The sequence below is a fragment of the Haemaphysalis longicornis genome, unplaced genomic scaffold (genome assembly GCF_048455015.1).
Source record: "Haemaphysalis longicornis isolate Haplotype H1 unplaced genomic scaffold, Haemaphysalis longicornis Haplotype H1 scaffold_20, whole genome shotgun sequence".
Lineage (NCBI taxonomy): Eukaryota > Metazoa > Arthropoda > Arachnida > Ixodida > Ixodidae > Haemaphysalis > Haemaphysalis longicornis.
In genome coordinates this window covers 984,302-1,012,053 of record NW_027526296.1, presented here as the reverse complement: position 1 = coordinate 1,012,053, position 27,752 = coordinate 984,302, and the positions used below count along the sequence as shown (strand labels likewise).

The window sequence follows — 27,752 nt, the reverse complement described above, 5'->3', positions numbered from 1 at the left end:
TGTACTTTTATTTTATTTTTTCGACGAGCCACGGCTCGCTTTGGCTGGCGTAGTACAACAGCCGGGGGGTGGGGGGGGGGGGGGGGGGTTGATTCCAGGGCGTAACTAAATTTCACGAGGTGGTGTCATCCTAAGTAGCTGATGTTTGTTGATTTTGCATGGAAATACCTACCTGCCTACAATACGAAACACTAAAAGATTTCTTCCTTAACAAAGTCTAAATCTTTGCCTTCCCCCAATTTATGACTCACGTTTGTAATTCCTTTGCATTTGATTCGCAGTTTGTTGCTGCGCGCCCGATGTCTACACTAGGCGATTTTATAGGAGAACGTCATTTATACAGGATGATCGTGGGAATTCAACTGAATCGCAGTACAATCACCACTCCGCGCAGTCAACACGAGTAGCACGCAATCGAGAGAATGGACGGTGGTCGTCGTACCAGGTACTCGAAGTCGTCCGAGAATCGAGGCGGCAGTCCCTGCCACACCACAAGACAGTGCGCTTTGGGTGCCGCCAGCACGCAGGGCCCAAGGTGCGGGTCCGTGGAGCGGCCCAGGAAGAAGCGGCGACGGTTGAACAGCACGCCCGCGAGCACCGCCTCCGCCGGGAAGACCACTTCCTCCCGATTAGGTGTCGTCGTGGAACTTCTCGCAGTTGGGCGCCCGATGGCATCGGTCAAGGCGCCGGGGCCCACGTTACTCCCGTTTGTCGAATTCTGAGCCTCCAATTTTGCTTGGGCTGCAGCCGTGCCGAAAGCAGAGTGTACTTGCAGAAAATGCACAGTATTTGTCAAAGTTTTCTGGGTCACGCTAGACATTTTGGCCCACAACGAATTCAAAGCAAAAGCTAAACACAGTGTACTGTTCGTCGAGTTGGCAGTTCACTTTTAAAAAATAGCTATAGTGCGAATGGAAACAAGGACACAGAAAGACGACGGGATGAGCGAAGCGATCGTCCCGTCGTCTTTCTGTGTCCATGTTTGTATTCGCGCTGTATACAGCTATTTTTTAAAAGCTTAACATTTAAGCGTGGCCAGAATATATCGTGACAGTATAGAAAGAAACGTGTTCTCTCCAACTTCCTGGCACAAAACGTTTCATCCTCGCTCGAGAGATAAGCTTGTACTTTGATTTTCTTTTGGCATATGCATTTTTGACTTGGCTTAGAAAGTTTTGACGAAGAGTGTACCTCGTCGAATAGAAAAGCATGTGTAAGAACGCCGAACCTTTAATAATACGACAGGCAACCTGCGATTTTTGTCTAGTATATTACCTTTACACCAAATGAAAGGGCATCTTTTAAAACATTTCAACCCGAAGCAGTTTTGTTCATAGCGCCCTAGAACATCTGAAATCGGAATTTTTAGACCTACCAGCCATGCGTGGCCTGCCAAAAGGAATGTTGGCAACCACGGCAGTGAGTGATGTTGCAACATACTTTTAACTGTACGTAGTATGAGAAGAGGTATTTAAAACCTTGTCCCCGGCTTAAACAACAATGTGCAGTCTTTCATATTCCTTCATGCGGTTTTTGAATCACGCTTGGAAACTGACGCAGTTGTTTGGCCCCGTATCGGAGTGTCACGTTTCGACACTACACGACGCCACGTGTGCCAGACTTCAGAAAGTTTAACGCCACAGTAAAATTATTTTCGCCAATTTATTTAGAATTTTTTTGTGGTTACCCCACTACACAAAATGATGGATTTATACATTTTACAAAAATCTACGTTTAAGTATATAAGTCATCTGGCATGTTTTTTCTTCCTCGGCTGACAGCATTATTCCACGTGGATAAAAAAAGAGAACGGAACTGGGCAGCGCTGCGGTCGCTGCCAGCTATATTTGTTCTAATGAGCATTGTCCTCGCAGTCAGCCATAGTTTTCGTACTCGAGCTGTTATTTCCATTGCATTTATATATTTGGCTACACACCCACTTGAGATGAGGCAAAACCGTGCAGGGGACCAGTTGCTAGTGGTCTCCTTATGGTTGCTGCAGCCTTATGACTGCACTTTCGCTGGGCAATGTCGAATATAGAGCCTCCGCTGTGGGCTTCCAGACGCACTTTCCTAATATGCCCTGCCTAGCACTGCCCTCGTGTTAGGAGAAAGCTGATGCGACTGCTCGTAGCGTGTCCCGATTACGTTTTGAGCCGACCGTAAGTTCCAGTTAGCGCGCACGCACTATGCCGGCCAATCACAAGCCATCTTTGCGCATATCCGAAGTTCCTAAGCCTGCGGAAGAGCGAAAGAACATGGTAAATAGAAGAAATGTGCATCAGATGGTGCCATAATTTTTACATCAAAGCTTTCTACCTCTACCAGCCAACGGTTCTTTCGTGCCGCGCGGAACAAGAAACTCCCAACGCGGCTGGGAAGACGAAGGGCGGTTTTCACTCACGGAGCACAGTGTAGATGGCGCGGCAAATTTACCCATCGTAAGGTCCCTAAACCATAGAGAAATAAAAAAATTAGAAGAGAGGACACACGGGCTTATCGCGGCCGAGTGATCTGACTTGTGCGCCTACCGCCAGTTGGCGCAAGTAGTAAAAAACTATATATTTAAAATTAAGCTAACACACAATAATATACTTTTAAAATTTTGTTACACATTAGACTACACACTTTTATTTATGTAACAAGTTGAATGGCTGTGAATCTAAATTTTTGTGGCTTCGGCGTGCACGGTATAAAGTCAAGCCGCAGGAAGCCGTCGCCCTTTGTCTTGATTTGTCTCTTTTGACAGCGTTTTTCGCGGTTTGCACGTGCGGTTTTAAACTCCGTGTCAACTTCTCTTGGACAAAGAATCCCTGGCGCTTTCTTCACGGCATCGGTTTTCCATCCTGAACGAAAGGTGAGGCATTTCCTGAAAGTTCTGACGCGGGATATCGTATTTACGTTCCTTTGTACTTGAAAGCGGCGAGTATTGCGCAGGAAATAATGCATGGCGGGTCATGTGACTTCAGGACAGTAGTTTAGGCAATGCTTTGGGAATGTGACTGTTAGTTTAAAAGTAAAATATTTTAGGGAGGTTGTGGTGTTTGCGCAAGTGCTGAAGTGTCAGCGGTACGCCCTCGTCGTCGCACGTGGCGTGCGCATGCAGCGTACGACGGCGGTGAGTAACGTAACGTGCAAAAGGTGTCGGCCGGCCGGCGGTCTGTACGGTGAAGCAAGTGTCGTGCGCTGTGGCTGCACTTAATATACGTGAGCCGCACACTGCGTTCGATTATGCTACTACCTAGGCACGGCTAGTTATTTGCTGCTGTTATCTAATATGCCGTGGCGCTCTGCAGGGCCGTTCATGCGAACGTTTTCCTCTGGTTATTTCTAGGCTAGTTTGTTTATAAAGAACGTATTGCGCATACAGCACCCATTCTCTGAACACCTTATGCATGTCATTTCAATGTTTTGCAGCCCATGGCCTCTGCTGGTCATCGGCGCGGCCCTTATTGCTGTGTGCCGTGGTGCCCACACAGTGGCAAGGCATACCCGCGCCAAGTGCCCGGTCCAGGGGTGCATTTCTTTCGCATCCCACGGGACAACAGGTACGTTTGGGCTTTGTATTACCTTCAGTTCTAGCTGTTTGTCCTGATTGGGTAAAGACCGTCATTCAGGCTGTACCGGCTGCATTCTCGTTTTGTTATGCCAAAAAATCCCTAGGTCGCATAAAAAAATGCTCCTAACCGCTCTTGCGCAGATAACTAGGCATGCATATTTTCAGTGTTGCTAAAAGCGGAATGACACGACAGCTGGGGAGAATAAGACAAGGTTTTATGTTGCACATAAGTGACATGTGGATGCAGTGCTTGGGTACTTGTTCTAGTGAACTTACTTTTTTCAAGTGCTAAAACCAATGTGCCAAATTGCTGTTTAGACTGGTAGCAGGGAATTTGTCATTGCAAACAACTTGTTTACTGTTCCCTTAATACCCATGCAGGTTAACAGCGTGGGTGGCCTACACCGGGCGGGATGACCTTAAGGCAAAGCCAGCCAGCCAACTGCATTCGTCTTACAGATTATGCTGTAAGCATTTTACAGCACAGGACTTTATGGATCCTGCCCGCACGCGGCTGACCAAGATGGCTGTGCCGACTGTTCTCCGAATGGCGCAAGGTAATGCAGTGGAAGATCTTGATTTTCTGGTTTAAGGTGTGGGCCAATACTGATGTGGGGTCTGTCATACGCTGGCACATACACAGGAAGCCTCCAGGGAGCACCTTCCTCCTCCAGCTCTCCCGCAAGCGGGCAAGATCCTTGCCTGCTGGACACTCCCACCTCCAATTTTGGGACTGGACGTCCTTTTGTGTATGGTAAGTACTGCCTTTGAAGAAAAGGTGCCACATTGACAGTAAAGCAGTACTCGTAACATACTTTTGCTGTTGTGGTCTACTTTAGTGACATAAAGTAATTCTATTTTCAGGAAAAACAAGATAGGAAATGTTTTTGTAGAGAGCATAGAATGCGATTCCCCTAATGTAGAAGTACAGGACATCACGTAGGGGGGACTGCAACACATTTCATAGTTTCTTTTGCGGGATTACAGTTCGCATTGAAATGCTTAGCATTGTCTGTTAATTTGAGACAGCCGTTTGTGTTTTCAAGCAAACGTAAGTAGTACTAATATGCATTGCTAATGTGTTCCATCACTTTCACCTTTTAACAGGAATGTGTGTAAAACAAGTGCAGTCATGACTCGGGAGATAGTTCGTTTTTCTTGAACTTGCTAACACCGCGTGGTTTACATGGTCATTGACAGAAGCCGAGGTGAATCTTGTAGGTGTTCCAATATGGTCTCCCTTGCTCAAACTCTGCTGTTTCTACCTGAGATTGCACGGCATCAGTTTTCTGTGTGACTCTGGGCAGAAAACCAGCCGAGTGTTAACGTTGACTCGTTTACCTACGAGTGGTGGCCGTTTCGACTATTTTGACGCGCCTGCTTGTTCATGATGTGCAGGTGGTCTGCCAAGCACGAGCTGTGCTGATGTGGACTCGCCTCTTCTGAGCTCCGACGGAGGAGACTTCTCTGGTGAGTGCCCGATTTGCATTGTATTGTAACCTCTGTGTTCAAGAATACTGCAAGTGATTTCACTAGGGCACGGCTATGTGGCGTTGGGCAGAAAACCAGCCGAGTGTTAACGTTGACTCATTTGCCTACGAATGGTGGCCGTTTCGACTATTTTGACGCGCCTGCTTGTTCATGATGTGCAGGTGGTCTGCCAAGCACGAGCTGTGCTGACGTGGACTCGCCTCTTCTGAGCTCCGACGGTGGAGACTTCTCTGGTGAGTGCCCGATTTGCATTGTATTGTAACCTCTGTGTTCAAGAATACTGCAAGTGATTTCACTAGGGCACGGCTATGTGGCGTTGGGCAGAAAACCAGCCGAGCGATAACGTTGACTCATTTGCCTACGAGTGGTGGCCGTTTCGACTATTTTGACGCGCCTGCTTGTTCATGATGTGCAGGTGGTCTGGCAAGCACGAGCTGTGCTGACGTGGACTCGCCTCTTGTGAGCTCCGACGGAGGAGACTTCTCTGGTGAGTGCCCGATTTGCATTGTATTGTAACCTCTGTGTTCAAGAATACTGCAAGTGATTTCACTAGGGCACGGCTATGTGGCGTTGGGCAGAAAACCAGCCGAGCGTTAACGTTGACTCATTTGCCTACGAGTGGTGGCCGTTTCGACTATTTTGACGCGCCTGCTTGTTCATGATGTGCAGGTGGTCTGGCAAGCACGAGCTGTGCTGACGTGGACTCGCCTTTTGTGAGCTCCGACGGCGGAGACTTCTCTGGTGAGTGCCCGATTCGCTCACTCGCCGTGTAGTTGAGAATACTGCAACAGATTTCACTGTGCCCCTATGACTGAGTCGGAAGCTTAACTCGGTATACGCCACATGCTTATTGCAATTTCAAGGCATCAAATGTGTCAGTTTACGCGTCGTGATGTTGAAGGTTATTTCCGAATGCAACTTTTTATACCAGTGGAATACTAGCAGAAAGTTGTTGAAAGAAGATTGCACCATGTAATTTTATCTTTACAAATTTATGACTTTGCGTCTACTTCATCTATTTCAGTTCAGTGCGGTGTTCCGGCCCAGAGATGTCAGCAGCCAAAGAAGTTGAGAGCGACGATTGCGAGACTGCAGGCCCAGGTGTCCAAATACCGGAAGACCATCGCACGGCTCCGGAAGGAAAAGACGAAGCTGCCACCGTGCATTTCACAGGCCCTGGGTGCTATCCGCCCACATGTCTCGGAAGAAGTATTCAACCTTCTGTCAGCGCATATCCGTTTGAGACCGAGAGGAAAGGGGAGGCGATACCCAGTATGGCTGAAAAAATTTGCTCTCCACTTAAACTTCCGTGGTCCGAGAGCATACCGTTCATTAGCACCACTTTTCAGTTTGCCTACGCAACGGTCACTGAGGCGGTGGTTGGCAAATGTTGAGATGACACCAGGTGTGATACCTGGGGTAATTCAGTCGATTGCGACAAGCACGCAGGATTGGAATGAGCGCGATCGCGTGTGTACCCTTATCTTCGACGAGATAGCCTTGAAAAAAAACTTGGCTTACGATTCCGCTCGCGATGTTGTGTACGGGTTCACAGATGACGGAACTGAACGGTCATCAACGATTGCCGACCGAGCCATGGTTGTTTTGCTTGCTGGTATTTCGAGAAAATGGGTTCAGCCAGTGGCATTTACAATAGGACACACATCTACGCCTGCTTGTGTCGTAAACCATTTGCTGGTTGCACTTGTAAATCTTCTTCGTGACATCAACATGTCTGTCAAGGCCGTGGTTTGTGATCAGGCCTCTACCAATGTGAGTCTTGCTACCCAGTTAGGCGTGACGGTAGAACAGCCTTTTTTTGAGGTTAATGGCGAACGGGTATACTTCATCTTTGATGTGCCTCACCTCATTAAAACAACGCGTAACAATGTGCAAGCTCACAAGTTGCACATTGGAGGCAGTGTAGTTGACTGGGAATACATTGAAAAGCTCTATAAATCGACTCATGAGATGCGCTTAAGGTTGGCTCCAAAACTCACAGAGCGGCACATCCAAAAAAAACCATTCTCGAACATGAAGGTGAGCAGAGCGACTCAAGTCCTTAGCGCCTCAGTTTGCGTAGCACTTATGGCGCTCGTCTATGCAAATGAGCTTTCTGCAGATGCGATGGCAACAGCATCTTTCTGTGATAGGATGGATAAGCTTTTTGACGCTCTCAACAGCTCCAGCCCTAAAAAAACTCCGCAGAAGTGTCGCTATGCACTTCGAAAAGGTGATGCCGAACTAGTCAAGTTTCTCGAGGATCAGATTCCATGGATCCGGTCATGGAAGTTCGATGCCAAGCGGCAGCCGCAAACCATTGTTGGGTGGCAGATAACCATTCGGGCCATTCTAGAGCTTTGGGACGATCTCTCTAAGAATCACAACTTCTTGTACCTACTAACTCGTCGGCTGCAGCAGGATCCACTTGAGAACATGTTTGGACACCTAAGGCAAAAGCATGGCTGCAACACAAACCCTAATGTCGCTCAGTTCATATCGGGGCTGAAACACATCTGCATTCGCAAACTGTTTAAGCTGTCTGAAGATAAAGGTAACGTAGAGGATGACAGGTCCGAACTTCTTCATGAAGTATCACCGTTCTCATTGAGCAGTGCTTCCCTGGCTGACAGCGTGGTAAGGGGAGAGCCTGATGACTTCCCGTCTTTCGATGACATTTCAGTGCTCGCACAAGACATCCACTCCCACACTATTGATGATTCGGCTGCCTATTATGTTGCAGGATATTTGGTAAAGCTGTTTTTGTCTAGGTCCGTGAAAGGCTGCAGCTGTTCAGAGCTGCTCAAAGGTGCAGGGGAAGACCTAAGTGGCCCCCATCAGTATTTCACCATGCTGAAAGCATATCATGTTCCCAGCAAGCTTTTTGGCAATTTAACTGTGCCATCAGAAGGGCTTTTTGCTTTTGTTCAAGACCTTGAGATGCACTTCCTTGCAATGGTTGAAGTTACTGCGCATCTTCCACACGTATGTGAAGTCTTGTTCCGTCAGTTGTTTAAGATTAGTTCTTTCACTTTCTGTTCTACTCCGTGTCACCAGAGGTTCGTCCAGATGTTTTGCCGGGTCCGCCTATGCTGGCATGTACGTTTTGTCAACCGAAACTTGGAGAAAGTCCGGTTTCAGTCTGCGTCAGGCATTCAGATGGATAAGTTTAAAGGTTAATAGTGTACATCGGCAGTTACTTGTGTTCCTGTCGGAAGAACATTTGTTTTCTCCGAGAAAGAAAAAAAGTTAATACGCATCCTACCCTACGTTGTCTTGCTCCCTGATGCGTGGTGTGTCAGGTGCAGAAAGCTGTCGTCTTATTGTTGTGCACTGCTTGTGCTGCATGGTTGGCCGGCATGAGATGGTCATTGGCGTGTAACGGGAAATGGTGGTGGGTTTTCAAGACATTTTATTGTACTAGGCAGTGAAGTGTGGTTTACAACATCCAGGTAGCAGTTGCAGTTTTCTTTTAATAGGTATGGGGTCCGGTCTGAAGTCTTGCCCTAAAAAAACTCGGCAGGAGTGTCGCTATGCACTTCGTAAAGGTGATGCCGAACTAGTCAAGTTTCTCGAGGATCAGATTCCATGGATCCGGTCATGGAAGTTTGATGCCAAGCGGCAGCCGCAAACCGTTGTTGGGTGGCAGATAACCATTCGGCCCATTCTGGAGCTTTGGGACGATCTCTCTAAGAATTACTTCTTGTGCCTACTAACTCGTCGGCTGCAGCAGGATCCACTTGAGAACATGTTTGGACACCTAAGGCAAAAGCATGGCTGCAACACAAACCCTAATGTCGCTCAGTTCATATCGGGACTGAAACACATCTGCATTCGCAAACTGTTTAAGCTGTCTGAAGATAAAGGTAACGTAGAAGATGACAGGTCCGAACTTCTTCATGAAGTATCACCGTTCTCATTGAGCAGTGCTTCCCTGGCTGACAGCGTGGTAAGGGGAGAGCCTGATGACTTCCCGTCTTTCGATGACATTTCAGTGCTCGCACAAGACATCCACTCCCACACTATTGATGATTCGGCTGCCTATTGTGTTGCAGGATATTTGGTAAAGCTGTTTTTGTCTAGGGCCGTAAAAGACTGCAGCTGTTCAGAGTGGCCCCCATCAGTATTTCACCATGGTGAAAGCATATCATGTTCCCAGCAAGCTTTTTGGCAATTATGCCATCAGAAGGGCTTTTTGCTTTTGTTCAAGACCTTGAGATACACTTCCTTGCAATGGTTGAAGCTACTGCACATCTTCCACACGTATGTGAAGTCTTGTTCCGTCAGTTGTTTAAGATTCTTTCACTTTCTGTTCTACTCAGTGTCGCCAGAGGTTCGTGCAGATGTTTTGCCGGGTCCGCGTATGCTGGCATGTGCGTTTAGTCAACCGAAACTTAGAGAAAGTCCGGTTTCAGTCTGCGTCAGGCATTCAGATGGATAAGTTTAAAGGTTAATAGTTTACATCGTCAGTTACTTGTGTTCCTGTAGGAAGAACATTTGTTTTCTCTGAGAAAGAAAAAAAGTTAATACGCATCCTACCCTACGTTGTCTTGCTCCCTGATGCGTGGTTTGTCAGGTGCAGAAAGCTGTCGTCTTATTGTTGTGCACTGCTTGTGCTGCATGGTTGGCCGGCATGAGATGGTCGTTGGCGTGTAGACTTGCCGGGAAATGGTGGTGGGTTTTCAAGACATTTTATTGTACTAGGCAGGGAAGTGTGGTTTACAACATCCAGGTAGCAGTTGCAGTTTTCTTTTAATAGGTGTAGGGTCTGGTCTGAAGTCTTGCCCTAAAAAACTCCGCAGAAGTGTCGCTATGCACTTCGAAAAGGTGATGCCGAACGAGTCAAGTTTCTCGAGGATCAGATTCCATGGATCCGGTCATGGAAGTTCGATGGTTTATAACATCCAGGTAGCAGTTGCAGTTTTCTTTAATAGGTATGGGGTCCGGTCTGAAGTCTTGCCCTAAAAAAACTCCGCAGAAGTGTCGCTTTGCACTTCGTAAAGGTGATGCCGAACGAGTCAAGTTTCTCGAGGATCAGATTCCATGGATCCGGTCATGGAAGTTCAATGGTTTATAACATCCAGGTAGCAGTTGCAGTTTTCTTTAATAAGTATGGGGTCCGGTCTGAAGTCTTGCCCTAAAAAAACTCCGCAGAAGTGTCGCTATGCACTTCGTAAAGGTGATGCGGATCTAGTCAAGTTTCTCGAGGCTCAGATTCCATGGATCCGGTCATGGAAGGTCGATGGTTTACAACATCCAGGTAGCAGTTGCAGTTTTCTTTTAATAGGTATGGGGTCCGGTCTGAAGTCTTGCCCGAATGATGTGCCACTGTATTCGTGTCGTGTAGTGGTAATTACATCCGTACATTTCCATAAAGTGGTCCCCTCCATATTCTAGTCTGTAATGGCATCTCTACAATTATGTGATATATATAATTATGGTGTGGTTTGCGCACTTTCAATGAGAATAACCAAGGTGAAGTGATCGATTTAAAAAGCACTTGTCTACGCTTCGACCTATGTGCCTTCGCACAGATTTTCACAGCTTGTGGTATTGAGTGGCGCCACAGCACTATTGTCAGCGAACCATACTTGTGATGGCTGGTGATTGCTGGAGGGATCAGCCAGTGGCATTTACCATTGATAGCACAATGCCTGACGCTGCTGTTAAGCATTTCCTGGTTATACTCGTACTTCTTCGTGATATCAACATTGATATCAACATGTATGTCAAGGCAATGGCTTGGATCAGGCCTTCACCAATGAGTCTCTCGGACCATTTAGGCGTGACGACTCAAGAGCCTCTTTTTTTAGGCTAGTGGTGAAAGGATATACACATTGAGGAGGTTCACAAATCAACTTATACTTATGTCTTTCGACGAAGTCGTCCTGCAGTTCTGCGAATATCTAACAACTACAACTTCTACGCTGTGGTGTGTGCCGTAACCTTGGCCTGCAGGGTTGAGAGCGTGAGGTGTTTCCATTTGACAACTTCTCTGTACTCGTCATCTCTTGTAGTCCTGGCCCTTTCATTTGGCCACGTACATATATATTTACAGAAGCCAAGGTTTCTGTAAAACCTTGGCTTGTGCAGCTGCAATCGTTCTTGTCTTATTAATGATGCATTCGGGAGTGTTTAGAGCATACTCCATTCTCTGATTTTCAGCAACATTGTTTCCGATGGTGCGGGTATATTTAACAAGGTGTCCAAGCTCCACTGGTAGGGGTGGCCCATGGCCACTGGTGTGTTGGACGTCTCTTTGTATCTGCAGTAGTTCTTCCTCTGTCTCTTACACATTTGAGTAGCTCCACTGCAGATGGGATTTGCATGGTAACCTTGGTGCGCAAGAATACTGCAATTGATTTCACTGTTGACGTATGAAACTATGTAATGAGTTCACCATTGCCTTGTTCACTAGGAGCATAAATTGCTCATTTGTTTCTTATATGTGTGTTCACATTGTCTGCTGAAGATGTGTGCGTGGCACCTGGAGCCTTTCGGTTCACCTAGTACATAAAATATCCTTGCCTGGCCCATTGCCTTTACTGTGAAGTCCAGGAACCAATAGGAACTTGTTTTTTTTCCCTCTTAACGTTTTTGCGTGTACATGTCCACACAAATGCGATTTCTGCTCAATTACTGCTACTGATTAGAAGTTGCTGATAGGCAATAAGCCTCATTGGAGTTCATCAAATAAGCAAGGCCATCAAGCGTTTTTGGTAAACGGGGCACACGTTTTTCTCTTCTTTTACATCCAGGCTGGAGAAATTGCCACAGTAAAAGGGAATTACCTGCAGAGATTGTGGTTGTAAACAGTTGCAAGTATCCCAGTGTCTATATTTTGTTATGGTTGCTATTTTTGTATCGCTGCAACAGCGCACACAGTTCGAGGTTGTCGTGGATACAAGTAAAACTGTGGATGGCTAATTCGGGTTCTCTGCGTTTTCGGTTACCATGGAGGATAAATCCTCTGTGTGGTTGTTTTACTTGTGCTTTTTTTTCATTCCTGGAAACGCATTTTTCTCACTACTGTGAATTGTCTCTGTTGTGGTGTGTTACCCACTGTTTATTATTATGTGTATTACAAAGAATGATGACAATTTGAACTTGTTGTTCCGTTTAGTGCCATACAATAAATATTTCTTCTATTATGACGTGTCTCTTATGTAGCTTGACAAGATGTGAACACACGACAGAATTCTTAAACAACTGTGAATGGTAACGTAAATTGCAATTTCACATTTCAAAAAACAGTTTTTTTTTTTTTCAAAAGCATGCGGGCACTAAGCCTGAGAATGATGTATTCAAATAAACACTAATTATTGCATGAAAGCGTCCGAATACCGTACCGATGCCCGTCGCCGTGAGCAGCGCTTTCCAGTCCTTCAAACTACCCGCCAAAATCGGTGTCCGCGAAACCGAAACCGAAAGTGAACGAAAGTATGGTTGGTAGTTTGGCTCTCCGTCCGCTCGGGGCGCTACACTACAGTACAGTCATTCGGCCGCAGGGCTCTATGGGAGTGTCCACTCTTACCAGTATTTCTTTCTCTATGCCTAAACCCATCGTTCACCGCGCGCTTACGCTGGCGGGCGCATCGGCGTGATCCGGATTTGTCGTCTGCTTTAGCGACGGTTGTTTTAGGCCTGTTTAGACGCAGCTTCGCGTGCATTGCGCGCTTTTTTCGCATGGCTTGGTTAAATTGTTCGACAGCCTCTCCTGGGTAACCCGGACACGACGGAATTAAGTGGTCGTACGGCAAACATACGTTAAGGATTGGTTTGCAGGGCACGAAAACAAAATGTAGAGGTCGCATACAGACATCTGGCCGCTGGAGAAACGCTACCGTTTGCGCACGGCTTGCCACGAATGGGACTCTGTTTTCTAAATTGGTGAAATAATACCAATTCAGTTGTGTTTTAAGAGGTATTACAAAAGCCGAAAGGATCAACTGGTTATGATAAATAGCGATTATAAGAGTTCCCTCAGCTTTCTAGCAATTTTCAAACCTACTAAACTAAATATGTAAGAAACACCGCAAATGACAGGACGTAGAGTACAAGACAAACACGCTGCGCTGACTAAGAACAAAGCTTTATTGCTTGCAGGCGGCTTTTATACACATCTACAAATCAATGGAAAGGGAAAAAGGAAATTACAGATAGCAAGAGAGGAGGAAATTACACAAGTTATTGTCACATGGTCATCGATAAGTAAGGCCCAGTTATACATTTGAAAGATACGCGATTTCATTTTCATACAGAAGCACGGAAGGTTTGCTTACACATTTATCGCCCCTCTGACTAATGCAAAAGGCTTAAAAAATTTCACGTGTGTGTTGTGTGTTTGTGTGCATATCTTCGAATAATACGACACTGATCAAATTTTGGTTGGCACTTACTCTGGCGACAGTGCGCAGCTAGGTGGCCGCCGACATACGATTTTAGTGAATTTGCATGCTCCTGGAGCCGTAAATTAATACATCTTCCCGTCTGACCCACATAGCTTCGTTTGCAATCCAGGGGGATTTCGTAAACAACATTCTGACGGACACGTGAAATTTTTGAAGCCTTTTTCATAAGTCAGAGGGGCGATAAATGTGTAAGCAAACCTTCCGTACTTCTATATGAAAATGAAATTGCGTATCTTTCAAATGTATAACTGGGCCTTACTTATCGATGACCATGTGACAATAACTTGTGTAATTTCCTCCTCTCTTGCTATCTGCAATTTCCTTTTTCCCTTTCAATTGATTTGTAGCTGTGTATAAAAGCCGCCTGCAAGCAATAAAACTTGGTTGGTAGTCAGCGCCATGTGTTTGTCTTCTACTCTACGTCCTGTGTCCTGTCCTTTGAGCTGTTTATTACATTTTTAAACATGCACCAACCAGCCCACTTGCTTCTCGTTCTAAGTTACTAAACTAACCAGTTATAATCAGTATAAAAGGGAATCACTAAGCTCACATGCCGAATTGCTTCGGTGTCCCCGCCTGTGTCGCGCGATGATGTAGCCGGCCCCCGAGCTAGCCCATCAGGATGGATAGGTTCCGCTGTCTCATCCTTCGAATGACGCCCCTCGCCGTTTTCTTTCTGCCGACGCACGGCCGGGCTACAGTGGCGGCGACCGCCGCACTAGCCCAGCCCCCGGCGCTGCTGCGTTCGGGACGCCGCCCCTGCGATTTCTAGGTAACGTCAGGCAGAATCTCTGGTTTCACTCTTTGTAGAGCTACGTGTGTGAATTCAAGTGACGTTGAATGGGCAATGGTTGTGGGTGTCGTTTAAAGCTTTGCTTTCCAACCACCTTCACTGCCTGGATTGGAGCCAATTTTTTCACGCTCCTAATATTTTCGCCGTTTCCTGAAGCACTCGATTGGAATGCAAGATTTTATTTCCGCTGTAATCCCTTCTAAATGGGCCGATGTAGGCTAGAGTGGCAGGGTTCGTCGGCTCAATTGAGCGTTTCAGTGGGGATTACTCGACTGCCCCCTCTCCTTTTAACTGTGGCTGCCTTGAATTTCAGGTTGATTCAGGGGAAAAATCATGGCAATAAAAATATCAACAGCTGCTCACAAAGTCAGCATAACAAAGAATCGAAATTGCGGGCCATATTTTTAAATTTCAGGGTCCCCCCACCCCTGAAACGTGAACAGCTGTACTCAATCTAGACCCAGAAAACGAGGCCTCTGTTTGACAGATGGGGAACTGCCTGTCGCTTCATCCCCGGGGTTCCATTAATAGCTGCGGCGGGACGACGCCGTCAGATTAAAGTCCTTACACACTGCTTCGTGGCGGCTAACTTGCAGATGTCACAATGGGCCTCTTTATAACAAGTACAGTGGCACGTCCAAAAAGAAAATAACAGAGCACCCACCACGCTGCCTGGCTGCTCGCTCGAGCGTCAGCCTCTCGTACTCGATGACGAGCAGGACGGCCAGGCCGAGGATGATGGGAGCCACGCAGACACCGGCGCTCACGTTGGCCGCCGTGTTCATCCGTCGGTTCCTGCGTCATACCCCCGCCACGCCGGTGTATTAGGCGAGGGGTTACGTTGTAACTGCTACGTGATCGACCGCGGCCTGATAGCGTGCCGGGATGTACTACGTTGCAATGAAGGGTGACGCTGGTGATTTTCTTTTGAATTTATTCCATTTTGTGTTACAAGAGTGTGTACTGCAAGATTTCAGGAGGAGGTCTCAGAGTCAGAGACTGAATGGGGAACCTCCTGTTATTCATTAAACCGACGGAAACACATGTTACAAGCAGAAATATATCAATCAACGAAACGCAAAATGACATCAGAAAGTTAAATTACGGTACATGTGGAAGAACGTAATAAACAAGATACACATTAGCAATGCAAGGGAAAAAGAAAAAAAAAACTAATACCAGCAAGATAAATTACGGTATATATGCAAGAACAACGTAAGCAAGAAACATATTAGTAATGCAAGGAACAAAGAAACAAAACATGATACAACTAAGTCAAATTATTCAGGTTAAGAACGCCCGGAAGTTTATTTTTAAATGTATAGACTGTGCGGGGTGTTTTAATAGAGAGCGGTAGCGTATTCCAAAAGTGTATAGCCGAAAAGTTAGTTAAGAACTTTCCGCAGTTGGTTGTTACTTTCGGCAATGCAGGTGACGGAATAAAATACTTTGGAAGCGAATGCAGGTGGCGGAATAAAAATGACCCCGTGTCTGCTTACTTCGCTGCAAATGTCGTCGAAACACGATAGTCTTCTGCCACGTAAATGTCTCTCTTCTCTTCTGCGCCCTCATTATCGCGCTTTTTCCCTCCCGCCTTGCTTCTCCAACGGTGGAGGCTTTCTCCAGTCCGTTCAAATTTAGCGCGTTCCACTACTCGCGCGCCATCTACTACAACCTTTCGTCACTGTTGGAGCTCTTGGAACGTCGCTAGGATTGCTAGCGTCGCACGAGAACGGTTTTTGTATTTTTGGGTCAAAACATTCTTTTTCAAGCGTATTTTGTTAATTTTCTATCGCGAAAATGAAGCAGTCATGTATTTTTAATAACACTGCACTGCAAATATCACTGATGTATTGATGTGTTCCCTAAAATATGTTTTATTTTTGCTCAACAATGTTTACAAGGGTTAATAGTGCCACCAGATTTAGTATTTCGAAAACGTTTTGCCTGTATATACGTATAGTTCCAGAAATCATTAACTTTTAGCGGGCGGCTGAATCAAGGAACAGACAGACAGACAGACAGACAGACAGACAGACAGACAGACAGACACCAAAATTTTCGCGTTTAAGTAGCCAAGAAAGAATATCGCCTTTAAGGTGCGCTTTACAACTACAGTGAACTTGCGAAAATCCCCGAGTGGTGGAAATAAATCCGGAGCCCCCCACTATGTATACGGAGCGCGTTATAGTCCTCTTTGGGCCCATGCTCGGTCCGTGGCGGTGGCAGTTGTTTGCTTGTGTATCCTGGGTGTTAAGTTCGCGCACCTCACTTAATTAATTCCGCCCGGCAATTAGATATCGTTCATTGGGTATAGCGCGTTTACCTGTATTGTGTTTGTTTTCGCGCCAGCCGAGAGCGCGAGTGGCGTGAGGAGAGCCGGCGGAGGCTTCTTTTTGTTCGCCGCGCTATTTTGCTCACCGGACGAGCGGGCTCGGACAGTGCTTATAAAAATGCGTCGCTCACCCCACAATCGCTAAAAGCGATGTAAGCTTCGAAGGAGGATTTTCTTGCGTCCGCTTGAGAAGCCGGCGGAGGGGGACCTTGGACACTTGAACGACCACGACTACCGCCATGAGAATGCCCGAACCGGACAGGAGCTGGAGGTCAGTCAAGCGGTCAAAGGTATAGAAGAGGGCACCAGACGTTCGGTCTATGACAGTTGCACTGCTCAAGGCTACTGGGTGAAGTTGCTGTTCGTCACACGTCAGACGCTGGCGACTCGGCGGCTGGAATGCGTCAATGGGTAGGCGACCAGGCTTTGTTAGGCGCTTCACGTGTCTACAAAGGAAATGAATTTTGGTGGCGTGGGGCACAGCTATAGGCGCGCACGGAATGAACAATACTTTAGGAGGAACCGCCGGACAACCGATGGCCGGCGCAAGGTTTGCTTTTAGTTGGGTGATTTTCATGTGTTATATTTGTGTTTTTCGGAATACCACCGCTATTCTGTATGATAGGGAGAGAGCTGGGTCACGTGACTCTTTTGAGCCCACCTAACTTTGTTTGTCATGGTGGCCAATCAGTGGCCTAGTGTGGGCTAATCAATGAGCCGCCCTCACTCTCAAATTGTGGCGCCCCTGTTGTGGGCAGGGATGTGGTGGTAAAACCGAGGAGTTTGATGTTTTGGGGGATTGAGAACAGGTGAGGAGAGCGAGGTGAGCCCCGCTCGACGCGGGTCTTGCCCGACCTCTTGTATGCGATCATGAGCCTTGAGAGTTGTAAATACGTAGTTTAAATAAAGTACATATTGTACATCTTGTTTTCTTAAAGTAGCTCATCGTTTGCCACGTGCTGTCGACCATGAGCCATCGTTTCATCGGATCATCGCTTCGATCATCGTTCATCGGCAGTCCGATCCACTTGAGTTTAACTCTGGGTGTAGCCACTAGCCAGTAGTAGCCTGGGAGTCTTCTGCAGACGCGGACACGAAAATTTCCTTGGCTGATTAGAGGTATGCTTCTTCGCAGTAAAAAAAAAAAAAAAAGTTCAGCATGAGCCGAACTTAGGAGTCGTAGAGGGGCTGTAGAGAAACCGCAATCCTATTTCTGAAACCGCCCATAACCCTCAACATTAAACCCCTAGAGTTAGGCATTCGTGCCGGCGAGTGACTTCGGTGGTGCAATTTTTTAAATCAGTTGTAGCATAAAAAAAATTCCTACAGCAGCCACGTAAATGCTACGAACGAATTCGATTGTTTGACCACCTGGGATAATTTGTTAGCAGTCACCTTCTCGAGGATATGAAACCAAATTTTGTCAAAAGTGAGCTTGAGTTAATGGTCAGTCCCTGTGTACACCGCTCTTATCACTAGAATGTATTTTGAGATAGTTGCTATTACGGATGTGTGTGTCACCATGGATACGCCTCCATTCCGCTTGACCACCGCCATCGTTCCGTCCGGTAGATTCCGGAGCATTGTAAGCGATTCTGGGATTACAAACTTAAAAGGTGACTGGGCGCGTGAAGCGCGAGATGGAACTCTTTTGAGAAGGGGCTCTTTAATTTACACCAGCTGTTCTTGTATCAGCTGATGCATGGCAAGCTGAGAAGAGATACCGAATCATCCCTTACATTTATTCACGCCAGAGGAACCCGACACAAACACAGGTTAACTATCGAGGAATATATTTGTACGGACAACGTACTTAAACTAGGCGATTCATTGATAGAACAGCCAACACTCGAGGGGTTTTGTGAGCGCCTTGGTGAATACTGTTTGCGTGAACCAAGATTCTGACCCCTTCCGGTGTGTACCAGAACTGTATTATTTGCCAAATGTTCGCTATGTTTCTCACTTTTTATTGTCTTCTGGTTGTTTGAGTTGTTCTCTTGCAACTGTTAGTTTGTTGTGTTCGATAAATGAACGGAATGTGATCGCTTTTGCGCTGCCTCCTCGGTAGCGTGATCCTTAGTGCCCATATTCTTTGTGTGATTGTTGCGGTTCACTTATTTATTGTTTTTTAAAACGACACTGAATTACTGACACGCCCCTCATCTAACAAAATTCCTTCCGAGATTGACAGTATTTCGAAATAAATACAAATAAATAAATAAATAAATAAATAAATAAATAAATAAATAAATAAATAAATAAATAAATAAATAAATAAATAAATAAATAAATAAATAAATAAACAAACAAACAAACAAACAAACAAACAAACAAACAAATAAATAAATAAATAAATAAATAAATAAATAAATAAATAAATAAATAAATAAATAAATAAATTTGTAGACAGTACTACACCCCCTCCAGAACCAGTAGCAGTAGCAGCAGAGTAGCCAGTTATAGTCTGCCAGTGAAGCGCGTCTTCAAAAGCAAAGCAGCCCTGAAAAAGACGAAACCACAGAAGCGCAAAGTATGAGCGCAGGGAAAACGAAGTACAGTCGAACACGGATATATCGAACACGGGTATGTCGAATTATTGTCTATATCGAACTCATAAATTACCCCCTTGAAAATTCTGTGTAAAAGTGTAGGAATTCGTACGTTTATACAAACCGTATTTTTCCCAACATTGTGTATATCGAACGCCGCGCGAGTTGGAAGGTGGTCTTCGGCGGTCGCTGCAACCCCGATTGAGGTTGAGCAGGATGTGGACGAATGCGTGGGCATGGCGAAGACTGGTTCGCGAAACTAATTCCCCCTACCGGAACGAATTTGGGCTTGCCCAGTCGGGCCCCGCTGCCGGCAGCCGTAGTGTTAGCGGACGGAGCCCGGTATGCTCTCTCTAGGCACACACGCCCGAACGCTCGGAAAATGTTACAGTGCAAGGTAGGGATGCTCGACTGCGCACGTCCTTTTTTTTTTGCAGCTGCGTACGTTCCTCGGCTTGCCGAAAAAGAGTTTTTTTTCTCTCTCTCTCTGGGTCTGTCTTCCCCCGATGTCGTCTCGGGAAAGGGAAGAGGGAACGAAGGCGCTGGCGGCTTCCTCCTTCTTTTGCATTTTGCTGCTGTTGCTGCTGTTTGGCCAGTTGTCCCGCACCTTTCGGAAATCACTGTTTCTCTCGGAGATGACCATCGCGAGCGCTTTGTTGGAGTCCGTTCAGAGAGCCTTGGATTGTTACCTTCAAAGTTATTGTGGTACGTGCGCGCTGTTCTTCTTTTGCGTGCGTGTTGTGCATGGTGTGCGAAGGGGCAGCGTACTGCCGGAATTTTCTAGTTGTGCAGCCTCGAGAAGATCGAGACCAGCGTCTTTAATTTCATTTCCTGGACGAAAAAGCAGGCTAAGATCAGTAAAAGCTCGTTAATTCGAACTCGAAGGCGACCATAAAATTGTTCGAATTAAGCGGAGTTCCAATTAGCGGGCGGGTGCTACAATGAATGGACATTGCTTCACACTGCGCGGACAGAACACAAAGAAGCCACCTCTGGGCCTGTTATCGTGAATTAGGCGCTACTACACGTTTGTTACGCACGCCACGTGATCAACTGACAAGATTTAAGGGAAATCCCCAAGGTGGAGTAAGTTTCTGCGAAGGAAAGTTTGACATCCACCTAAATGTTACAAAGGAAAGCTTTTCTTTGTAGCCGTATGGCTGCATTTAGGTGGATATGTCAAACTTTCCTTCGCACGCCACGTGATCGCAGGCCCTGACCAGCGACCGCAGCACAAAGAAAACCTGCAACGGCATGCGCCGGAACACTGGCGCCGGATGTGCGGCGCCCGCTACGGAAGCGAAATAAACTGTCGCCGCAGCGCAGCGCGCGCGCTACGCTGTTGTTTTTCTGTTTCGTGGTTCTGCATCTCTAGTAAATGTGGTTTGGTTTGGAATTGCAACACATTGTAATTACTCTGTGCCCACTTCTTCTGTGAGGAGGGATAGAAATCAGGGAATCCCAGTTCGAATTAACCATTCTGTATGGCGCGTTCGAATTATCGGGAGTTTTCCCCCTTTGAAATATACAGGGCTGTGCCGAAACCAGGGCCTCAGTTCGGATTAACCGTAAGTTCGAATTAACCGAGTTCGAATTAACGAGATTTTACTGTATTTACACTTTGCAAGTGTGAGACCCTTTTTATGCAAATTATGAAATGCAACAGGTATTCAGATTTCGTGTGTGGGCCTTCGCCTTTGCGCAGTGCAGCAATCTTGCGGCCCGATTGTCCATACATAAACGAAGCGAAGGGCAAAGCAGATGTTTCTTATTGCCTGCAGGCTGCCGAGAGTGGGTCATTTCATTCGCTAGGCCTTGCACTCTGCTCGCGCAACCAGCAGTAGCATACCATTGCCACATTGGTGCGCTTACCTTTCCTCATGTCGTAACGACTAAGAAAGTATTGATAGTGTTGTGACTGATCTGAAGGGGAAAGTACGTGAGAGCTTACGAAGTTGATGGTGCGTGAAAAAGAGGAGCCTCGAATGGCGTTGATCGCGCATTATCAACAGCGGAAGGTCGAACCATTTCGTAGAGAACCGGTAACCGCTATATCTTTTTTCGGTTCAGTTCCGGTTCGGGTTCAGCGTGCTCAGAAAATAACCGTTCGAGTTGGGGTGCAGCTCCCACAAAAATACCGGTTCCGTTCCGGTTTTCGGTTCGAATCGGTTCAGGTTCGGCACCCTGATTTTTCTATACTGAGAATACAGGGAGCACAGAACTTATAAGATCTCAGCGCAGCAGGCAAGCATACAGGCCCTTTTTCTTAAAGATGTGACCAAAAATGGACGTAGCCTCACGAGGTTCGATGTGAATGCATGCTACAAATGTAAAAATGTTTCTGTATCTCGCGTGTTCTTTAGACTTTTTTACGGATTTCCCGGGCCTTTGCGTCGCCCGAGTGGTACAGTCTGACAATTCCAATGTCCATACCATAGTTCCATGTCCCGTAAAAAAAAAGAAGGAAAAGAGATAGGACGGAATAAAGAAGGAAAGGAAGGAACGAAGCAAGAAAGGACGAAAGAGAGGAAGAGAGAAAGAAATACACACAGAAATAAAGAGATGAAAGAAAGAAAGAGTACTGAAATAAGGAAGGAAGGAAGGAAGGAAAAAACAAGAAAGAACGAAAAAAGAAAGACGAAAGAAAGAAAGAAAGAAAGAAAGAAAGAAAGAAAGAAAGAAAGAAAGGTAAAAATGAAGAAAGAAACAGAACACTCGACAAGTTTTTTATTGGCAACCATTAGTATTTCGGGCAGTTTACGCCCACGCCTGCGACGGTGTGACGTGAAGAGGCCCGCGGCGCTAAACCCAGCACACGACGAAGTGACCCTAATCAGCTCACTCGAAGAGCCGGGCTCGTTTTCTCGTCGGTGGCAGGCTGGGTCATCAGTGCGCAGCGACCTGGCCTCATTTAATTAATTGCGTCTGTTATGAACGGAACTGCCCTTCAACGAGGAGGGCGGTCCCTGTTCGAAACGTCTAAATAAAGTTATATGTTTAGTAGCGCCGCTTTTTACCTCTTAAGTCATTATTAGACATTAATCCTAGTTTACATGGAGATATATGCACTTTGCTTATTCGCAAAAAATGTTCACAACGCGAGAACCGTTGCATCGTTCGCCCCCGTTCTGATTGAAGCGATAAGCGGAAAAACCTAACGAACCCTTTACGGCGAGGGATACTTTTAATCGCTTTTATTTTCATATGATTACTTTTTAGCAGCATTCGCACAACAAGACTGATGTTCTTCAGTTCCGCTCCAATCAGGGATTTCGCCGGTAACGCGGTCGCTCGGTGCACTTCGACGTCAAGAGCCGAACTGGCCTATGCGATACGCTCGACCGGTTTCAGGTGGCTTCTCCGTCGGGGGTGTAGCTCAGATGGTAGAGCGCTCGCTTAGCATGCGAGAGGTACGGGGATCGATACCCCGCACCTCCACTTTTTTTTTTTTTTTTTTACGGCAGCGTTTTCGCTCAGGTCTGTCTCATAACAACTCATTTGAAAATACTTGAATGATTCATATTTAAACGCTTATAGCGTAGACTGGCCTACGGGGTAGACATTGACCCGTATCACTTCGCGGCGCCGTCGGGTGTATTACATTTCAGCAGCAAGATAGCGCTGATGGCGGTCGCGATTCGAGCTTCGCAGACTTTTGGCTCCCAATTTCTGGCTTCACATGTGAAAACAAGGGGGGGGGGTGGGAAGGGGAACTCAAAAAGGTTACGGCATTATAAAAATGGCGCATGGACTTATAACCAACAGTGCATTCCTGCTAGTATAGTGTACTAGAATTTTCTAGTACGTAGGTAGTGTCTATTATCACGGCAACCATGAGAATTGCTGTCAGAAATTTTTCACGGCTGTCGCATCTCATTGGCTAAGCACGCTACCCGGAGATTCTCCTAAATTTGATGTTTAAACCAAACATAATAGTCCTTCATCATCCATCATTTATTTACCCTTAAGGGCCCCTGACGGGGTATTACATAAGGGGGGGGGGGGGCGGTCGAACAATCATACACAAAGGCAATTTCAGACCAAGAACATGAAGTAAGATACAATTCAAGAATTGGAATTACAGGGCAACAATAATAACAGAACTCGTTATACAAGTAATACCACGATTCAAAGTGGCATAAAAATGTGAAAAAAGCAACTGGGTACACACAACTGGGTTCACTGTGGTTAAAACATATTCGATACTACTGGAACCATAACTCAGTTCGTAAGTGTGTACTACGCAATTGGGCAATATGTTAAAGGAGCCATGAAGACAAAATACAAGTTTGGTTCATTAGAAAGGCTGCTTTGAACTGATAAAAATGATACCGATTTCGTCGCAAACTCCGCAAAAATAATGGATATAATAAAGAAAACGTGTGGAGCTGTGGCGACTCGCTAGCCAGTTTCTGGCAACTTTTTTATGACGTCACAGAATCTTGTTTAGGCGATTGACGGTGGCCGAACTAATCAATCGCCACGACACACGACTGGACAATTGTAGTGGGGCCGCTAGTTTCGTTTGATTGAATCACTTGAACGCTAACGTGCACCTAACCCACTGAAAATTATGCTTTTAGTGCTGGCCCATATGGCGTTACTCGCGCCGATAACACGTCACTGTGTCGCGAAATTTGAAAGTTCTTAAGTGTTCCTTGCGTTTTTGTCGGTTAAAAAACGTCTTTCGTGGCCGGAATGGGGCTGAGTCAGGTACTGAAGCCTAACTATTGAAAGTCAAACAAAGTTGTATTTTCTCTTCATGGACCCTTTAAAAAGGCAAAGTTGCTTGATAGCCAGGTGCGTAACCTCGGTACAAAATGTGCGCAGTGAGTACGCTGTGACAGAGCCGCCCCGGAGCTATCCAAGTGTGGGACGTACCTCTTTTTGCAGTGCACTAATGCGATTACGCCTGACCGCACATGCGCAGGCGTGATAAGCGCGGTGCGCCCTCTTACCGGTCATACTCCGAGCCCGAGTAGCCACGCAGGGGCCGGTTATTGGGCCGGCTGACCCTGATGCCTACGATGGAGTCGTAGGGGTCGTCCGCCATGGCGCTGCGATTTCGCTTGGTGCCGATTGGCCCGTTCTGATGACGATGATGAACGGGGGGAAATAACACATACCTGTGGATTGGCTCTGCATGCAAGCAGGGCATGATGATGGCTGCTAGAGACAGATCGCATTTTCCGCTAAGGAGCAAGTGTTGCTCAAAAATAGCATTGAGAAAGGACAACAAATCTAGACAAAAGATGAGGTAGCAATGAAGAAATGACAGCAGGCAGACAGAAGAGGCATTTTTGTTAATTGAACTGGCTGCCCTGGTGCGAGCAGTGCAGCACATGTTCGTTTTTTTTTTACTAATTGATATCCCCAGTAGCACTTTGCACTGGCATGCACGACACTGCACTAATCTGCACCTGTTCAGGTAAAAAAATGTCCCTAGACAGACAGACAGACAGACAGACAGACAGACAGACAGACAGATAGATAGATAGATAGATAGATAGATAGATAGATAGATAGATAGATAGATAGATAGATAGATAGATAGATAGATAGATAGATAGATAGATAATAGATGGATGGAGAGAGAGGGGGTAGAGAGAGAGGGGAGAGATAGATAGAGAGGGTTAGAGAGAGGGTTATCGTTTGCCAAACAGTGCAGGCAAAGGATAACTATACTTTTGACTGCACTGTTTGGCGGTACTCCCTTCACCTGCCTCCTTCAGGAATCCTTGCCTCCTCCTGCTTCCCCTCATGTTTCTGAATTGTGTTTCATGTAAGGAATGAACCACGCCAAACCTGTCATTTACCGTAGACACACAGCATCATCGATATGTCACCTCAGGTAAATGATTGCCCTTTGAATGCAGATTACTGAAACAATTATTTTGAAGTGGATTAAAAACTCCATGAGAACATCTGGACGTTGTTCGACGCTTCTGTTGCGCCATGAGCTGATTGGTATACATCGTTGCTACAATCCGCAGCACTCAGTTGATGGAAATGCCGTTTAACCGTGTTGCATCCGATAAACGCTGTTGCCGCGTTTCTTCTCTCGTTATATCGTCTACGCTGAAGGGTCCTCGATAAATGTAGAGATGCGGAAGGGATTAGGACAAGTAGCTGTTAAATCCTGGACTTTTCATGGAAGTGCCGTGCGTCCGGAGATTGGGTCAGCGGCAAGCTAAAATGGGAATAAAGGATGATGTCGAGAGAGGTAGAGAGTAAGTAAATTTGTATTTATCTTCACTAGGCCAACTCACCCAGTTAAATGTTTTGATGCAAATTTTTATTTGTCGAGCAGAGGCTGATGTTATGGGCCTTGCCCCGTGGAAGGCATCCCTATTCCGGGATTCCTCGACTTCTACTGGCTGTTCTTGGTCGGGTCACCAGGTTGAGCTGGGTATCCGGGTCTGGGGGGAAGGGGGGGGGGGAGTGGGTGAAATCTCCAAGCTGTCCAAATCAGAAGAAACGACTCTCCGTACGTCGCATCCAAACGAACACTTTCGTCCATCCAATTCGCATACGCCACATGTTTTCCACTTGATTTCCCGCCCAATGCACTTCTTGTTCTAAGATTGGCACAGTAGCCCACATTTTATTAGAGTGTGTACATAACCCCGACCTCCCACCCTTTCCTTTCCCTCTCCCCGTACGTGCCCTGCGGGATAACCTGATTAGCAGCGACCCCGTGGACGTCCAGCAACTTTGTGGCATCCAGGGCATCGGTCGCCCGGTCTCAACGCTTGGATTCCCGGACTAGGGAAGCACTCCAACTTGTAAGCTCAATAAACTTCCGTACTACTACTACTACTCACCACTGAGCGAAAAGGGGGTATCTTCTTAAAACTGTGGGGGTCGTTTCACGATCATTTTTGCGTGCACTACTCCGGATGCCACCACATGGCACTGTGACAGCCATGGTTTCTAATCATCCTAAAGGACACCTACTGTGCACTGTAATGAGAACGAACATCACGACGTAGCGGGAAATAGATATCTACAATCTACATTACTTTTCAACGGAAGTCTCATAATGCCGCTAGGGCTTTGTTGTTGATCAATGCATAAAGCCACTACAGATTTAATGGGTAAAAGCAGCACTTGTATGGAGGTGAAATTTACGGTAAGCGAAATTCAACTAAGTCGCAGTATACAGGGGCTCAGAATGAGCTCATTTTTTTTTTCATGAGAAAGCGTCGTGCTCATAAAAAATTGAACTGCGGCACAAGGTCTCTCCGGAACCTCAATCAGGGGTGTCGCCTTTTTGATAAGCTTTATATATATAGGGGCACCCACTTGCCCCACGCTAAAGAAAAAAAATGAAGTTTTTTTTTATCAAGATCCTGATTTTTATTTGCTGCATTTTTATAACACTCTCAGAAGGACGTACGTATACGTGATACTCAAAGGGACATTTGCAAGCTGTTCCTCTCATAACAAACTGGGAGAAAAAAAAACAAAACAAAAAAGAACACCGATGTCGTATGCAGGAGACGTAAAAAAAATAAAAGAAAGGCCCTGTTGAGTACGGTAATTAATGATCTGCTACGTCCCCACGTAGAGCTTCGAACACTTTTCCCGGTGCATGAACCGCCGGCTAACTGCACATCGTGATACAAAGTATTCTTCATATTGTGGGCCTGCTCTCTACGGCCGTCCAGAAATGAGGCACACTGCGGTTGAGTACAATGAGAAACTCTTTACTCACATCCTCGTCTGGGCATACACACGCACACCAGCCAAAAACACTGTCCCTCCCGAGTCCGGAGTCCCCGCGCGCGGTTCTTCTTCACCACCGCCCGCTCCTCCCCATCGCTGCTTCTGCCCCGTGTCCACCAGCGCCATCCCTCGGGTGCCGACGTCTCCCAGTCTTGCGGCCCGGTAGCCGCACGGCAGGCGACGAGGGCAAGGGAAGGGAGCTCGCGGCGTGGGGCTCTGGGCAACACCCTCTAGGCCAGAAGGTGTCGTGCCAAGGCGCTCCCCACAATATATAAGTACTTGAACCCCTGTTCCCCATTGAGCAGATTATTCGATCCGATACAGCAAAGATCAATTTTTAGAACGAAGTGTTCTTAAGGTTTAGTCTTTGTTATTTTTCTTTTAATAGTTGTAGAGTTTTCTGATTTTTCGTTTCAAACAAGGAAATTTTCCTTTCATGTTCAAAAAAAAAAAAAAAAAAAGCCCACTGACAGTTTTTCCGTTCCCGGGCGGTGGTCGCTGATATCTTCTCTTCCCCATTACCCCTTCCTTTTCCTGCCCCGACCACCTTTGTACCACTACCTCAACCCATATTTCCACCCCCTCCCGTTCCCTTTCTCTCCCTGCGATACATATGTGGGGCAGGCTGAGAACCTCTGTCCCTCTCACAGTCACCTCACCTCACCTTAAGTAGCAAATAATCTTGAAAACAGGCACGTAAGGGCTTGAGCTGCCAGAAATTTTTCCGCAATGAGAGGCAGGGGAAAGACGAAATAGTGAATAAAATGCAAGAGAGGAAGTCGATCAAAAACATTGTTTTCTGCAAAACAATTTTTAAAGACTATAGTCGTTCTTGGGCTACTTGAATGCAGAAACTTTGGTCTGCTTGTCCGTCTGTCTGTCCGTC

At 46.3% G+C, this 27,752-nt stretch overlaps 1 non-coding gene and 3 pseudogenes across 2 annotated transcripts in view; 3 read left to right on the top strand and 1 right to left on the bottom strand.

Annotated features, from left to right (window-relative positions):
* Positions 1-1,382, bottom strand: part of LOC144172347 (uncharacterized) — a 58,077-nt pseudogene extending 56,695 nt beyond the window's left edge. Inside the window, exons 1-2 of the transcript XR_013323003.1 lie at positions 1,376-1,382; positions 443-741 (exon numbers count right to left, since the gene is read on the bottom strand). The product of XR_013323003.1 is annotated as an uncharacterized LOC144172347 (transcript). The remainder of the gene's footprint in view (positions 1-442; positions 742-1,375) is intronic.
* Positions 1,383-2,636: 1,254 nt separating this feature from the next.
* On the top strand, positions 2,637-6,910 carry LOC144172287 (uncharacterized; annotated as a pseudogene).
* Positions 6,911-8,357: 1,447 nt separating this feature from the next.
* Positions 8,358-12,572, top strand: LOC144172286 (uncharacterized; annotated as a pseudogene).
* Positions 12,573-22,503: 9,931 nt separating this feature from the next.
* Positions 22,504-22,576, top strand: Trnaa-agc (transfer RNA alanine (anticodon AGC)). Its single transcript has one exon. It is a non-coding gene; the product is annotated as a tRNA-Ala (tRNA).
* The last annotated feature ends 5,176 nt before the right edge of the window (positions 22,577-27,752 follow it).